This window comes from Panicum hallii, chromosome 9 (assembly GCF_002211085.1).
Source record: "Panicum hallii strain FIL2 chromosome 9, PHallii_v3.1, whole genome shotgun sequence".
Classification (NCBI taxonomy): domain Eukaryota; kingdom Viridiplantae; phylum Streptophyta; class Magnoliopsida; order Poales; family Poaceae; genus Panicum; species Panicum hallii.
Genome location: NC_038050.1, coordinates 10,705,180 through 10,719,896, shown reverse-complemented (window position 1 = coordinate 10,719,896; position 14,717 = coordinate 10,705,180).

Here is a 14,717-nt window from a genome sequence, read left to right as displayed (position 1 = left end):
GAAGCTGCATGTGGAAACATTTTGATGTGAATTCATATTATGAAATTTCACATGACACCATTTAATATATATCGAGTTTGAAAATACCTTTGCTAACGTCACATACGTGCTTCCATGCTACATAGCTGTAAATTCAACAATTTTTTGGCAACTTGGAAGATATATAGAGAGAGAGAGAGAGAGGAGAGGAGAGAGAATATTAGCATTAGGCAAAAGCATGCTTATTAACATACGTAAAATCTTAGCATAGACATTCATTCAAAAATTCTAACTGTTGTGCAGGTCAATGCTTATGGTTACTACTTACCCATTGCAATTTTTGAAACCATCAACGGTCAACCGCACCTGTTGTGGTACGGTATTAAAGTTGCTTTTTTTCCCTGCCATATGCGATGGCTAATGTTCATGCATGACGCGGCAAAAAGAAAACTAATATGTTATTTCCTCACTGTCAAGATATGCAATTCATTAACTTTTTTCAGCAGTGATCGATAGATCATTACAATTCTAGCACAAATCAATTTCCCCCCTAGAAAAGGAGTACTAGCTGTTCGTGTGGGCTGATAGTTAAGGCATTAAGGAGCACTAGGCTACCGCTTGTAGTACACTTTTATAGCTACTGCTGCCTGAATCCACTAGAATTTTAGACACAAAAGATTAGATAGATTGCCCTTGCCACTGACCTATGCTTATGTTTGGAAACCATGGAGGATGTAAATCAATTACAGCTCTAAGCGGTGATTAACGTAGCAGCGAATTAGAGTTTTCGCAAACGGCTAAGTTTTTTTAAATTTTCCCGTTGTAGTTGCTCCGGCTGGTGTTCAAGACAAGAACGCATAGCGGACTTTGTATGTTTATGGTGAGAAAAGGAACGTGATTTCTTTTTTTTTGGATTCTTGAATCGTTGTGATGTTGAACTAGTCCAAACGAGTTGACGGTGAGGGTGAAAGAAACTGCGGAGTCCGGCTGCTGCCCCCGGGAGATGCTGGGCCGACGCGACGGAAGCAGCCAAAGCCGCGACGGGTAAACGACGGCAGAGGGCCGACGCGTCCGCCGCGGCGACTGCTGGCAAGCTGGCTGGGGGTGGCCGTGTGGTCCGGTGGCGTGGTGTGAGCGAGAACTGAGAAGCAGCCTGCCTGGCGAGCACAGCAGAATTGGGGCGTCGGCGTGTGGGGGGTACGTGGAGTGGGGAGGCGGCAAAGGGGGATCACCGCCGGCGCCGCTTCCTAATAGTAGCAGCAAGCTGTCCGCCTGTGCCGGTCGCGGTGGGCATGTGGCCTCGCACGCACGCGGCCGTCGACCGCGGCTCGTTTGTTAGGCCTGGTAGGCGGGCGACGACCCCGCCCGGCGGCTCGTACGCTGCTTCGTTGGTTTCGTGCCAGATCACACCGCGTCGCGCGTGCACCGGTGGAGGGAACGGGGGAATACCGGGTCAAACTCCCGTGCCGAACGCTTCCACTAGTCTCCCTCTCTCTCGCTCTAGCTCCAGTAGGGAGTCCTCCACTTGACTGGTAGTACTACGAGCCAGTGGGTCTGGGGATGACTCGGCGGCTGGCTGGCTGGCCAGTTCCGCACCCCGGGCCGTCGCTATCATTCTCACCCCTCCTTCCGCGATCCGTGCTATTCCTTGACCTCATGCGTATATACTAGTACTCGCCAAGTGCCAAATATTCCTATACTTTAGTTGTTGTGCCAATTTGCAAGGTATGCTGTCATCTTCCCTTCGGAAATGGGGGAAATTGAAGGACTCGAATCGATTTTAGGATTTTTCTTACGCAGGAAAAGATAAGAGAACTTTGGAACTACATGCTCTCCGTGCATGAGCCAGATAAAGCAGGTACGAATTATTTACGTAGAATACCATTCTAATTTATTTTATCAATTTTCTGGATCGACAGAAGGATCTGATATATATAACTTGCGCGTCCCTAAGTACATACATGTGGTGCCGTGCGTGCGTGTGGACCATCGCGTTCCGTTCCATAGCTCGTCCGAATGCACGCATGGCATGGCACGGCACGGCACGGGGGGCGACGCACGATGCGGATCGCTGGGTCTCGGAATCCGGCCAGGAGCCAGCTTTCTCCGGGCCGCAGACAAACAGAGCTGCCGAGCTATGATCCATGGGTGGCGCGGACAGAGTAGCAGAGAGACGACAGTAACAGTCAGTTAATTCCGGCCGTTGGATCGGAGATGGTACGGAGTAGTATATGTGAGCTGAGCGGCACGGCACGGTCACGCACTCACACGATCACGCTAGGAGGCTTCAAAAGCGACGCGCCACCACCCCCGGCCCCGGGCCGGGCAGTGGGCAGACCCCACCCAGACCGAACGCATGCACCAGCCAGCTATTCCGTGCACGGGCCAGACCCGACCGGACCTCCCGGGCCAGCAAGTCAAAGCCTCCACCCCCCCGCGATCCAGAGCCAGCCCAAATGGAGGAGGAAGGCGCGCCGGATCTGGCGAGACGAGAGACAGGTGTAAAGCCGCGCGCCTTTCCATCATCCGTGACGGTGGTGCGTGGCTGGCAACAACACCGGAAGGGCAGGGGTAGTCGGGTAGGGGTGGTAAAGCGTTCTAAACTTCGTGCCAAATAATTTAAGAGTCGGATTTTTATCTTATTTAATTTTAAACTAAATATATATAAGAATTAAATTGGATTGCTAAAGTTACCATCTGTGAGTGGGGATGGAATCCATCGCACACGCCGTGCATGTTCTTCGTTTCACATGGGGCTAAACTCAGGCAGGAACACACACGAGTACCTCTCTCTCTCTCTCTCTCTCTCTCTCTCTCGGTAGGTCTCTCTGTTAGGAGTAATTATTTTAGGGTAATTTCCAGAACCGAATAGTACAGTATATTGACACTGTTATGCTACTGCACAGTATGCAAAGTTCGCCGCACATGGCGACATGGGTAGCCTCTCCCTTTTAATTCTCGTCCACCTCTGCTGGGCTTTCTAACCATGGATCGGATTATAGTAAAAGAAACCGTTTTTCCTTTTCTTGTACGCAGGCAGGCAGGCAGGCAGCAACTGGGGCCGACGACCGACACCCACGACCAATCCATCCCGCAGCTAGGATGATCCAACCTAACCATACGCAAGCACCCTTTAATTAAGCCGAGCTCGACGCCCCCCGGCACGTCGGATGAGCATACCAGCAGTATTTTTGTGGGGCCGTGGGATCGCAGGTCGCCTCACCTCCCCTCGACGTAACAATAATTGCGGCAAGCGCCCTACGAGCGCCGCGCCACATGCATCTCCCCCCTCGCTCGCTCGAGCGCCTCGCTTGCACATCTCTCCCGCCTCGCCGTTGAAGCTGAAGCAGCGTGGGATCTTTGTGTTCTCCCTTTGCGCCTTTTCCACGCTGTACCGTGCGTGGGATCGGGATCACCGGCGGCGCGGTGGCATCTCTCGGATCTGATGCTGCCCATCTCTCATGCTCCTCCCCTCCCTCCCTCCCTCGCCTAGCTGATGCCGAGCCGAGCGAAGCGCACATGCCTTCGCTGTGCTTTCGCCGCAGCCCGTGGTGCTCCATCGAGACGTACAATTACCTCTGTCCACCGACACCCAGGCTACTTAGTATGGCCGTGTACTACGTTGTAGCCCAAGACGGACTCCAAGAGAAAGTGCGCGAATCTCCTTGCATGCATGCATTGATCTCGCTCGTCGGCAGCGCGGTACACTGTGTACTCCTCTGCCCAAAAAAGGAGGCAACTGCTGTACACTGTACCATACCCGTTCTTTTCTCAAGGCAGAGGTTATATTATTATTGGACTTAAATTAAGCGTGCAAAGAGTACAAAAAGGAAAAAAGAAAACTTCGTGTCCATAAAACGAAGCACCGTTGCCTAGTAGGTCCTCCCCTAGCTAGCACTAACCGCGCGCTCTGGAAGAAGCAGGGGCACAGACATCGTGCTCGCGCGCGCGAAACTCTAGTCGATCCTTATCGTGTGGCTCGCTTTAACGAGGGCAGGTGTTGTGGCTTTGCTGCCTTTTCTTTTGCTAGCTAGCGTCATAATAGTATTACTATCGATCGCGACACTAATTAATTTCATCAAGGAAGCGCCATGATGCAGCCGGTACGTGACCGTACGTGCAAGAAAATGGGGTCTCGGCCACCTGGCGGGAGCTGCTGCTGATGCGAGAAGGGGTCCTATCTATCTTCCAAAGATGATTAAGCTAATTATCTTCCAAAGAGGTACCATCCATCAGGGCGTGCCCGGCCTAGCTTCTCCCTTCGTGCTACAGTATTTTCTATACCCCCTCCCTCCCCCTGCAAACAAGTTTACTTGCATGTCTCTACTAAGAGGTTCATGCATCTACTCGGTCATGCATATTCTTCGGCCCATGCATCTTTGTACAAGGTTAAGTGTGGCAAACTCCGACTAACAACCAAACAAACCCCTACTCAACAAAGTATGTGATTATGTTCTTAGCAGCACGGGCAGCAGCAAAGCATGTGTGTGAACTGTCGCATCAACTGAATAATTTCGTTTTGAAATTAGTTACGAGGGCTGCTGGCTGGTGCATCAGTGACCCGAAGGGCCCGATTGTGCTTCGACCAATCGTCATGGGCCCCGGTTCATATCCGGGCCGATATTTATGGTATGTTGGGCCACACAACCGTCAGGCAGGCCGGGATCAAAATATCAAATACAACATCAAGCTTTTGCGAGTAAAACACAGCCATCACGTCACCGTAGGTTCCGAGAAAAGCAGTGTTGTTGGATCCGCATTGGATCAACCGACTGGTGCGCTAATTGTGAGCCTTTATCCAAGCGTGGTCCTGGAACTCCATCTGATCCGATCAGTTGGTCACCGGAAATCTCAGTAGCATCAGGCCTCGGTGGAGGACCCTAGATTCGAACCCCTTCGAAAGCGGATTTCGGAGGGATTTTCTTAAAAATTTTCTGGACTGCTGTAGCCTCGACACGTGCTGGGAACCGGTGTCAGAGACCATCTCTTCAAGGAAGGCACGTGAGTGTTGGATATGTGTGGCGCGTTTGTCTATGTGTAAGTTCAGATACTACATTTCATTTTCCCGATCCCGCTCAATTCCAGCGCTGTTGGCACCCTGCATTGAATTGAACCCCTAACCCCTAATGCCATGTTTGTTTAATCCCTATCTGACAGGAATTGAAGGAGATTGAGGGAAATTAAATCCGTTAGTTGGGGATCTAATCCTCCTCAATCCTCTCAAATCCCTCCCATCTCAGGAATAACCGAACAAAGCCTAATTGGTAACTTGGAACTCTACATGCACATCCTTTTCTGTTGTGGTGGTTCTGTATATCCATATCACCATACGTTTTAGTGGAACTATGAAATGTGGACATGCGGGAGGAAATATGGAGGTAACAATGTGGACTAGATATTCACAAGGTCGTAGGCTTGTAGTATATAAAGAGATACATTGGCAGAAGGCAGCACGCACATGGGTATAAACAGGGGCGGACCCACAGTGGGGGCAAGGTGGGCTATCGCCCCACCTCAAATTTTGAGATATAGTGCACTGCAAAGTTAGAAAAAAATTAAATATTAGGTGGGGCGAAACAGGCTCTGGTGCTAAATTTGGCCCAGCAGACCACCCGGCCCACTTCTTTCCCGCGGTCCCGCCACGGCCCATCCTCGGCCCACCATCCGGCGGCGCTTCGCCCCCCGCCCCACCCCCCACCCAGCCAGCCCGGCCCAAAACCCCCCGCCCCCGCCCACTCCCGGACTCCACCCGACCCCCGCGCCGCCAGCCGCCCTCCCCCCGACCCCCGCGCCGCCGCCCCCCCCCCCCCCCGCGTGCCCCGCCAAGCGCCGCCCGCGCGGAGCCCCCCCCGGCGCCCCCCGCCTGCCCCGCCCGACCGCCGCCCCCGCCCCCGCCCCCGCCGAGCGCCGCCCGTGCGGAGGGCCCCTCCCCCCCGGCGCCGCCCGCCCCGCCCGAGGGGCCCGCAGAAGGCCCCCCCCCCCCCCCGCGCCGCCTGCCCCGCCCGAGGCCCCCCTCCAGCGCCGCCCGTCCCGCAGGAGCCCCCCCCCCCCCCGGAGCGCCGCCCGTGCGGAGGCCCCTCCCCCCCGGCGCCGCCCGCCCCGCCCGAGGGGCCCGCAGAAGGCCCCCCCCCCTCGCGCCGCCTGCCCCGCCCGAGGCCCCCCCTCCAGCGCCGCCCGTCCCGCAGGAGCACCCCCCCCCCCCGGAGCGCCGCCCGTGCGGAGGGCCCCTCCCCCCCGGCGCCGCCCGCCCCGCCCGAGGGGCCCGCAGAAGGCCCCCCCCCCCCCCCCCGCGCCGCCTGCCCCGCCGAGGCCCCCCTCCAGCGCCGCCCGTGCGGAGGGCCCCTCCCCCCGGCGCCGCCCGCCCCGCCCGAGGGGCCCGCCGGAGCGCCCCCCCCCCCCCGCCCCGCCGCCGAGCGCAGCCCGCAGAGCCCCCCCCCCCCCCCCGCCCGAGCGCCGCCCGCCCCGCCCGAGGCCCCCTAGCGCCCGCCCGTCCCGCCCCGCAGGAGGCCCCCCCCCCCAACCCCCCCCCCCCCCCGGTCGGGCGCCCGCCCCCCCCACCAAAAAAAGGCACTGAATCTCCCCAATTCAGCACAATTCACAGCAGATCGCCGTCCGTCGACCCCAATCCGCGATCGAGGTTAGATTATTTCCTCGCAGCCTCACGTTTACGTAATTAGAGCAGCTCTAATTTTGTTATTGTTTGTACAGGTAAATGAGGAGATTGTCGTGACCGGTCTTTTTCGCCCCACCTAGTTTGTCGTCCTGCGTCCGCCACTGGGTATAAATGCATGTTATTAGGAACGAATGAATATGGGAGATAAGTTGATATGATAGGTGCAAATTTACTAGAAAAACACAATAACACAAATTAAATGACAAATCGTATCTGGCTTGGCTTTACTCAAGAACCACCATTTACGAACTAATTAAGGTAGCTCAGCAGTCAGTAAATAAGTTTTTTTTAGTGGAATATATGCCCGTTCAGTTTCGAGCTTGCACGGATGATCATAATTTCTTATATTTAGTGCATGAATTAACTGATGCCTTTCTCTTTTAGCAGTAGGCAACATAGCCATCGATATTTGTGGTGATTTTGTTAATCTTAAGATATGTTGGATCCGTCTCTATGAGGTGCTAATAAAAATATAATTATATGCGTGTATTTATAGCGGTGAGTGTATATCATATTTTTGAGGTCCGCATATATACGTGCCTGAAGATTGATGATGTTTACTGCGACAGGTAGATGGGTTGATACAGTGGCGGACGCAGGATGGCAAACTAGGTGGGGCGAAGAAGACAGTAAAACAAGATTTTTTTGAGAGCAGGGCGTGGCGTGGCGCTGGATTTTTTTGAGAGCAGGGTGCTTGGCGCTGGATTTTGTTGGAGGGGGTTTGCTCTGGTCCCGACGGGCGGCGGCCTCTGCGTGCGGCGCGGGCGGGGGGGGGGGGGGTGGCTGGCTGCGCTCGGGGCCTCCGGGCGGCGGCGCTCGGGCCCTCCGGCGCTCCGCGGGTGGGGGGGGGATGGCGGCGCTCGGAGGCCGGGCGGCGGCGCTCCGCGGGCGGGAGGGGGGGGGGGCTCCGGCGGCGGGGCGGCGGCGCTCGGGGTGGGGGCGGCGGAGCGGGGGACCTGGCGGCGCGGGGGTCGTGGGAGGCCGGGGGTGGGGGGGCGCGGGGGTGGGGAGGCCGGGCTGCTGGGGGGGGGGCAGGGGGCGGAAGCGCGGTGGTGGGCCGGCCGGACTGCTGGTGGGCCGAGGGTGGGTGGGATAGGAAGTGGGCCGGCCGGATGGTTGGTCTGCTGGGTCAAATTTAGCTGCAGAGCGTGTTTTGCTCCATCTAATCTTTAATTTTTTTGTAATTTTGCAGTGTACTTTGTATAGCTGTTAAAGGATAAAAAATTGAGGTGAGGCGATGGCCCACCTTACCCCCACTGTGGGTCCGCCCCTGGGTTGATACAATCCACTAGTTTGAAAGGCCCAAGTTTCAATTTGTATGGAAAGCTCTCAACTCAAGTTAACACGGGTTGCGCAACTTTTATAGTTTAAAATCTCTGAAATCCCGCGAACAGTGGCGGAGCTAGGGAGGTGGCCAGGAGGTGCCAAGGCCACCCTAACGTGGTACTGCAGTGTAGCTAGTTAAAAAAAAATGACGTCGGGCTTTACTAGCAGCACCACGCATCCATGCGTACGCGGACGCTGATTTGAAGAAACAGCAGTGCTGGTTTCACTTTTCATCAGCCAACGGGGGTACCCGGACGACAAGAGACTTCCTCTCTGCAGCGTCTGCGAGTTCGACGGAAGGCGCAGCCAGTGCGTGGCGCTGCAACTCGCCGGCAGAGGTGATTGAGTTCACTGGGACGTGCATGGTTCCTGACGCTACTCATTCCGACCAAAAATGAGCGTACATCTATCTCTGGCATATATACAAGTAGGATGAGCAGTCAGCAGTGCACTTGCTTGCGCGCGTGATTGGGCCGGGCGATGGCGCAGCGCACTCCTCTGCCCTGAGCCTCCGGCGGGCCGCACGACACCGGAAATTCCCATCGCATTTAAAACTCTACCAGTTCCTTAAGTAGTAATAAATGCAGTGACGCGCTGCTGCTTGCTTGCTTACATCAACGAAGTTAATAAAATTCTATAAAAAATTTCATGGTATTAAATTCTATACCACATCATCTTTTTCCATGTCAGAGAGAAAGAAGAAGTTTTATTCCTATAAAACTCAACCGGCATAGTTATCTAGTTTTCAGTCTTGATAAGTATGCATGATCAGTGATAGGAAATTTTAGCAGGTAAATTGAGCATTTTTTACTAATTTATGTTGGTATTTTTCTATTCTACTTAAGCAATTTATGTATCTTTAAAAAATATTGTCGAAATATATGCAACTGATATCTTATTTTGAACATCTTTTAAAAAAATACAGTTGTGCAATTAGAATTTGAATTTGATGGCTGATTCAAGAAGTACAACCTCTTTAAGTTTAAGTTTTGAAGTTTCTTGCATGTGATGTCGTGGGATGCAAAGTCCCCACTCCACTTGAGCCGTTGTCGCTGTATCAGAATTCAATGTTGGAATAATGGGCTTGGCCCACTCATTCTATTGCAATTAAAAGAATTTAAAGCCTACTATTAATGCTAGGGAATCAATGCTTAATTCCGTACCGGGAATTGAGGAGGATCTCAACCGACTTAAAAGGTGGACTTCGTGTACACCGCTTGAGAAGCCGGTAAGAGGAGGACGGTGAACCACACGCGCGCGCGCTCGCTCGCTCGCCTCGCCGAGCCGTGGCCGTGGCCGTGGCCGAGGCCGAGGCGCGGCGCGGCCGGCCGGGCGGGCGGGCGGGCGGGGCGGTGCGCGTGCGCGTGCGCGTGCGCGTGCGCGGCCGGACGTGACGTGACGTGACGTGACGTGCGGTGCGGTGCGGTGCGATGAGATGAGAACGTTTTTGCAGTAAAGAGCATTAAGACAGAGAGTTAATGTCGATACTAATGACCAGACATTGAAGGCTCTTTACGACGTCCAGGTTCGTTGAACCTGAGGCACGTTAACTGCCGCTCATCAAAGCCATTCATGACGTCCAGGTTCGTTGAACCTGAGTCATCTCGTGCCTATATAAGCCTGCACCCTCTCCTCTCATCCTCACTCATCTCAAGCATTCTCAAGGTACTCCTCTTCAGGAGACCTCTCCCTTCTCCCTCAGCTGCTTTCTGCCTTCCCCACCGCTAGCACTGCGCGCACAGGTCTAGCGAGAGCAGGGCCTCCGGAACCTCTGCTCGCTGAAGGTCCTGCACGGGACGCGGGCAATTAGGTTTTTGGGGAGCGTCTTGACGCGACTGCTCGCTCCCTGAACGACTCCTTCGTCTACGCTCGTGCGAACGACTACTTCGTCTACTTCCCGGCGTAACCGCTCGTGCGAACGACTACTTCGTCTACTTCCCGGCGTGACCGTTCGTGGGACTGCACTGCGAACATCTTCCTGCAACGACATAGTTCGGCTACTTCAAGCAAGGCCAGTCGAATAGCATGTCTATTCCAGCTGGTAACGGCGCAACCGGTGCCTCCGGCACTGGTCCCGCCTTGGGGTACTTACTAAACCTATTCTGGTTTAATTATTTGTTCATGCTTATTAGTGAGAATAACATGAACACATGCACATATCTCTTAAACACATTATCACCCATTTATGTCATGAAATTGCTAGTAATATTTGGAATTAAAATATACCGAAAATTGCCTAGATTTCTAACAATCCAAAAACCTAATTTTGTTAATAGGCTTTCGGTATCTAGCTTTGCTGCATCAATCAAACCACCACCATTTGATGGTTCAAATTACAAACGTTGGCAAGAGCGGCTTATACTATGGTTAACACTATCGAGAGTGATCCATGTGAAAGAGGGTAAGCCTGAACAATTCTCTCCAGAGGAAGAGAGTGCGTTCGATGAGGCTGATATCCTCTTTCGAGGCTTGATCATAAGTGTTCTCGGTGATAACCTGGTGGATTCTTATATCCGGCTGCCAACTGGCAAAGCATTGTGGGATGCTCTTGAGGCTCAATATGGAGTATCTGACGCCGGGAGTGAGTTGTATATCATGGAGCAATTCCTTGAGTACAGGATGGTCGAAGACCGTTCTGTAGTGGAACAGGCTCATGAAATACATACTCTGGCAAAAGATCTCAAAAATTGCAGCAAAGAGTCCCCATGTGTGTTACCCGATAAGTTTGTGGCCGGAGGTATAATCTCTAAGCTGCCACCTTCTTGGAGGGACTTTGCTACTTCTCTAAAACACAAGAGACAAGAGTTCACAATAGATGGACTCATAGGGACTCTTGATGTTGAGGAGAAGGCGAGAGCAAAGGACATACGTGGGAAAGGAGTTGTTGGTGCTTCAAGTGCCAATCTTGTTCAAAAGAACAACTCCCACAAGAACAAGAAAAAGCCACCGCAGAACCAACCAAAGACTAAGAAGACAACCACTTTTAAGAAGAAGAAGAAGACGGGAGCTTGCTATGTGTGCGGTAGTACGGATCACTTTGCTGCAAAGTGTCCGAACCGCAAAGGCAACGACTCCGCCAACATGGTTATTAGCGAGCCTGGAGGAACATCGGGGTACGGTAATTTATTACCTACTGTTCTTTCAGTCTTTGGTTCACCCGAGTGGTGGGTTGACACTGGTGCTAATATTCATGTTTGTGCTGATGCTTCTTTGTTTTCTTCTTACCAGACCGGCGGGACTTCCTCCTTGCTGATGGGGAACGGATCGCATGCGCGTGTTCTTGGTGTTGGTACGGTAAATCTGAAGTTTACTTCGGGGAAGACCGTGCAGCTGAAGAACGTGCAGCATGTCCCCACCATCAAGAAGAATCTAGTCAGCGGCTCTCTACTGTGTAGAGATGGTTTCAAATTAGTCTTTGAATCCAACAAGTGTATCTTGTCTAAGTTTGGTACTTTTGTTGGAAAAGGTTATGAAAGCGGAGGCTTGTTCCGTCTTTCTTTGTCAGATGTTTGTAATAAAGTTGCATACAATGTTATTAACGTTGATGAAACAAATGTTTGGCATTCGAGGCTTTGTCACGTTAATTTTGGTTGTATGATGCGCTTAGCTAATTTGAGCTTAATTCCAAAGTTTACTTTTGTCAAAAATTCTAAGTGCCATGTATGTGTTGAATCAAAACAAACTCGTAAGCCTCATAAGACCGCGGAGGCAAGGAGCTTGGCACCCTTAGAATTAATTCATTCCGATTTGTGCGAAATGAATGGAGTGTTGACAAAAGGTGGTAAAAAATATTTCATGACTTTGATTGATGATTGTACTAGATTTTGTTACATCTATTTGTTGAAGTCAAAAGATGAAGCTTTACACTACTTTAAAATCTATAAAGCTGAAGTAGAAAACCAACTTGAGAGAAAGATCAAAAGAGTTAGGTCAGATCGTGGTGGCGAGTATTTCTCAAATTTATTTACTTTATTCTGTGAGGAACATGGTATTATTCATGAGAGGACGCCTCCCTATTCACCTCAGTCAAATGGGGTTGCCGAAAGAAAGAACCGCACTCTAACGGATTTGGTTAACGCCATGTTAGATACAGCGGGACTTTCCAAGGAATGGTGGGGTGAGGCTATATTGACTGCATGTCATGTCCTAAACCGTGTTCCTACAAAGAATAAAGAGATAACTCCATTCGAGGAATGGGAGAAGAAAAGGCCAACACTATCATACTTACGTACATGGGGTTGTTTGGCAAAAGTGAGTGTGCCAATAACCAAGAAACGTAAGCTTGAACCTAAAACTGTGGATTGTATCTTTCTAGGTTATGCTATTCACAGCGTTGGATATAGATTTTTAATAGTGAAATCTGGAGTACCTGACATGCATGTTGGTACTATTATGGAGTCCAGAGATGCTACATTTTTTGAAAACATTTTTCCCATGAGAGATGAAACAAGTTCATCTAGGCAAGAGTTCATCGAGGATGATAGCTCTGCTGAGCCGATAGAACACAATGAACATACACTTGTAGAAAATCTTGAGGAGGAGAACAATGATGCTCCGAGAAAGAGCAAGAGACAAAGGACTGTAAAGTCTTTTAGTGATGATTTCATTGTATATCTCATAGATGATACACCCAGAACCATTGAAGAGGCATATTCATCTCCTGATGCTGACTATTGGAAGGAAGCAGTAAGGAGTGAGATGGATTCTATTATGTCTAATGGAACCTGGGAGGTTGTTGAACGTCCTTATGGATGTAAACCGGTTGGATGCAAGTGGGTGTTCAAGAAAAAGCTTAGGCCAGATGGTACTATTGAAAAGTACAAGGCTAGGCTTGTGGCCAAGGGTTATACCCAAAAAGAAGGAGAAGATTTCTTTGACACTTATTCACCAGTTGCCCGATTGACCACAATTCGAGTGTTACTTTCCCTGGCAGCCTCTTATGGTCTTCTCGTTCATCAGATGGACGTTAAGACGGCTTTCCTCAATGGAGAGTTAGAAGAGGAGATCTATATGGATCAGCCGGATGGGTTTGTATCAAAGGGTCAAGAAGGAATGGTTTGTAAGTTGTTAAAATCTTTATATGGTCTCAAGCAAGCGCCTAAGCAGTGGCATGAAAAGTTTGATAGAACTTTGACCTCTGCCGGCTTTGTTGTGAACGAAGCTGACAGATGTGTGTACTATCGCTATGGTGGGGCTGAAGGAGTGATTTTGTGCTTGTATGTGGATGACATACTAATCTTTGGCACTAGCCTTAATGTGATTAAGGAAGTCAAAGAGTTTTTATCTCAAAATTTTGAGATGAAGGATCTGGGAGAAGCTGATGTTATCCTTAATATAAAACTGGTAAAAGAGAGCAATGGTGGGGTGATTCTTACACAGTCTCACTATGTGGAGAAGGTGTTAAGTCGCTTTGGTTATAGCGACTATAAACCTGTCTCAACACCATATGATGCCAGTTTAATTCTTAGAAAGAACAAAAGGATAATGAAAGATCAGCTGAGATATTCTCAGATCATTGGTTCATTAATGTATTTAGCAAGCGCTACAAGACCTGACATCTCGTTTGCTGTAAGCAAACTGAGCCGGTTTGTTTCAAACCCGGGAGATGATCATTGGAAGGCTCTTGAAAGAGTAATGCGCTATCTGAAGGGGACAATGAACTATGGAATTCACTACACCGGGTACCCAAGGGTACTAGAAGGGTATAGTGATTCAAATTGGATCTCTGATGCTGATGAGATAAAGGCCACAAGTGGATATGTGTTTACACTTGGTGGTGGAGCTGTTTCCTGGAAGTCTTGCAAGCAGACCATCTTAACGAGGTCAACTATGGAAGCAGAACTCACAGCGTTAGATACCGCCACTGTTGAGGCTGAGTGGCTTCGTGAGCTTCTTATGGACTTGCCGATAGTTGAAAAACCATTACCGGCAATTCTAATGAACTGTGACAATCAAACGGTAATTGTCAAGATGAACAGTTCAAAGGATAACATGAAGTCATCTAGACATGTGAAAAGGCGGTTGAAATCTGTCAGAAAATTGAGAAACTCCGGAGTTATAGCCCTGGACTATGTTCAGACGGCTAAAAATCTGGCAGATCAGTTTACAAAGGGTCTTTCACGAAATGTGATAGATAATGCATCTATGGAATTGGGCTTGAGACCCACGTGAGTCGTTCTTTAGTGGAAACCTGTCCTATGTGATCGGAGATCCCGTGAATTAGGATGGTGAAACAAACTAAAGTCTGACTGTGAGAAGAGAACCTTTGTGAAAAGGGCTCATTCCGTGTATAAGGTGCATTTCTCTTCTAATCTGTATGGCAGGTTGGTCTATACCTTAATGTGTTCTAGGTGGTTTCTTTAAAACAAATGAGTTGTTTTCTTGAAACAAAGATGTTGTCCTACAGAACATCTGAAAGGAACACACCTATATGAGTTTGACTACTGGTCATGGTCTATGAGAACTGGGTATTCTCTAAAAACTCAAGAAGGGCCTGGAGTATGACTTATAAGCTCCAAACCGCGGGGATGCTCTTGCAGCCTAGTACCAGTGTAGGGCTCTGGTCAAACTTGTTTGCACAAAACTGGCAATTCAAGGCATAGTCCATTGCACAGTTGTGAATAAGTGTAGCCTTTGTCCTAGATGGAAGTTCAACTTAACAGTCTCTGTCGAATACTGGTATATCAATGAGGGAATGAGGGCATTTCTAGTGCGGCTTGAATTTCTTGGTGGGGATTGT